Raw genomic sequence first — 2,608 nt, 5'->3', positions numbered from 1 at the left:
TAATCAAACACGCAATGTTGATGTTGTGATCACCATGCTCCTATTTACTGAGCCATTTGGAATAACATGCAGACCATGCAGTGTATTGAGTTGCATTAGTAAAGGCCTCCATTGGAGTTTTACCTTGTTCCATAACAGGAAACCAGGCTCCACTCTGACTGTTCTCTCCCTCCTCTGGGTCTCAAACTGACACACCATGTTTTCCAATATACCTCTTATCCGTGGAAAAATAGAGAGAGAGAGAGAGAAAAGGAGAAAATAGACTTGATAAAGCCGTAAAATCCCTGTTTCCCTGTGTATTCTGGCAGGCTGGAGGTATGAATCGGGTTCCCACATTGTCTCATTATTCCGGAACACTGGAATGTTCTGTGTATCGTTTGGCGTCCTGTGCCAGCATTCCCCAGGTGACACCATTCCGAGCTTGTGGCGACATTTATATAATTCTGTTGCTATTTTTCATCATTCGTTTGTTTTATTTCTTCTGGTGAGTTGCATGGGCCTGCAAACACATACAAACACACACACAAATACACAAACACTTAAAAATGTGTTTTTTTTTTAGGTTTGTGAGTAGGGAATAGAGGGATTGCTGAACATCAAGGTTCTAGATTTTTTGAAACAGCAGCAACAGTAGAGAATTGCTACTGGGTTCTGAGGATACTGGAAGACTGGGGGAACGTTTCTGATTGAATCTCGGCTTAAGTTACAGCATCTTAGAGCAGTATACACAGTGGATATACAATATATCTGCTCTTTGAGTTGACCAAGTGAAAGCTATGATCCTTTATTGATGATTAAATCCACTTCAATCCGTGTAGATGAAGGGGAGGAGACAGGTTACAGATGAAGGGGAGGAGACAGGTTACAGATGAAGGGGAGGAGACAGGTTACAGATGAAGGGGAGGAGACAGGTTACAGATGAAGGGGAGGAGACAGGTTACAGATGAAGGGGAGGAGACAGGTTACAGATGAAGGGGAGGAGACAGGTTACAGATGAAGGGGAGGAGACAGGTTACAGATGAAGGGGAGGAGACAGGTTACAGATGAAGGGGAGGAGCCAGGTTACAGATGAAGGGGAGGAGACAGGTTACAGATGAAGGGGAGGAGACAGGTTACAGATGAAGGGGAGGAGACAGGTTACAGATGAAGGGGAGGAGACAGGTTACAGATGAAGGGGAGGAGACAGGTTACAGATGAAGGGGAGGAGACAGGTTACAGATGAAGGGGAGGAGACAGGTTACAGATGAAGGGGAGGAGACAGGTTACAGATGAAGGGGAGGAGCCAGGTTACAGATGAAGGGGAGGAGCCAGGTTACAGATGAAGGGGAGGAGCCAGGTTACAGATGAAGGGGAGGAGACACGTTAAAGAAGGATTGTTAAGCTTTGAGACAAGTGAGGTATGAATTGTGTATGTGTGCCATTCAGAGGGTGAATGGGAAAGACAAAATATTTAAGTGCCTTTGAACAGGGTGCCAGGTGCACCGGTTTGAGTCAAGAACTGCAATGCTGCTGGTTTCCTAAAAATGATCCCACAACCAAAGGACATCCAGCCAACTTAACACAACTGTGAGAAGCATTAGAGTAAGCATAATGGGCAAGCATCCCTGTTGAATGCTTTCGTCACCTTGTAGAGTCCATGCCCTGAAGAATTGAGGCTCTTCTGAGGGCAATACGGGGAGGTGCAACTCAATATTCGGAAGGTGTTTGTTTCTAACGGTTGGTAAACTCAGTGTATAGCAGCAACTTAAATGAACACCTTTCATATACACATCTTGCACAGTAAAGGTTTTTCACTGATGTTTTATTTACAACTATACACGTTAAGTAAACATTGTCAGTCAATGGTTTTCTATCTCTCATCCCTCTTCCTCCGTCTCTCTCCTCTCTCACTCCAACCTATTTCTCCTCCACCTATATCCTCCCTCATTCATTCTGTGAAGCACCAGTCAAATTGATTTTGCTGCTGAGCTAAGGAGGCCAATCAACACACATATTGTGTCTCCCTCTCTGCCCCTGGCGCTCCTTCTCTCCTCTCTTTCTCCCTCTCATCATCGCTCCCTCTCATCATCGCTCCCTCTCTCTCTCCTCCCTCTTTATCCCCCCCACCTCCCCTCCCTACTCTCCATACTCAGGGCTATTCATCTGCCAAGCAGCAGTGTGTGTGTCTTTTGAGAATTGCATTGTGTGTGCATCAGTGAAAACACTCTGTCATTGTTTACGGCGGTAATGCAGGAGGCTCTGTAGTTAGTTGGAACGGAGTCATAAAGTCTACAGGAAGTGCAATGGATCGATGGGCGCCAATATAACGCAATTTAATGGCCGTCGTGTGTGTGTGTGTGTGTGTGTGTGTGTGTGTGTGTGTGTGTGTGTGTGTGTGTGTGTGTGTGTGTGTGTGTGTGTGTGTGTGTGTGTGTGTGTGTGTGTGTGTGTGTGTGTGTGTGTGTGTGTGTGTGGTGTTGTGTGTGTGTGTGTGGTTTAAGAGAGTGTGAAGTGTGTCTGGGAGTGGGACTATTATGGGATTACAAGCAGACCTCTGTCGCTAACCAAATCTCTTCTCCATCTCACATCGATTGCTCCTCAGGGGAGAAGAAGAACAGGGTGGAGGAGA

The sequence above is a fragment of the Oncorhynchus keta genome, chromosome 18 (assembly GCF_023373465.1).
Source record: "Oncorhynchus keta strain PuntledgeMale-10-30-2019 chromosome 18, Oket_V2, whole genome shotgun sequence".
Classification (NCBI taxonomy): Eukaryota; Metazoa; Chordata; class Actinopteri; order Salmoniformes; family Salmonidae; genus Oncorhynchus; species Oncorhynchus keta.
This window is presented reverse-complemented; position numbering follows the sequence as displayed.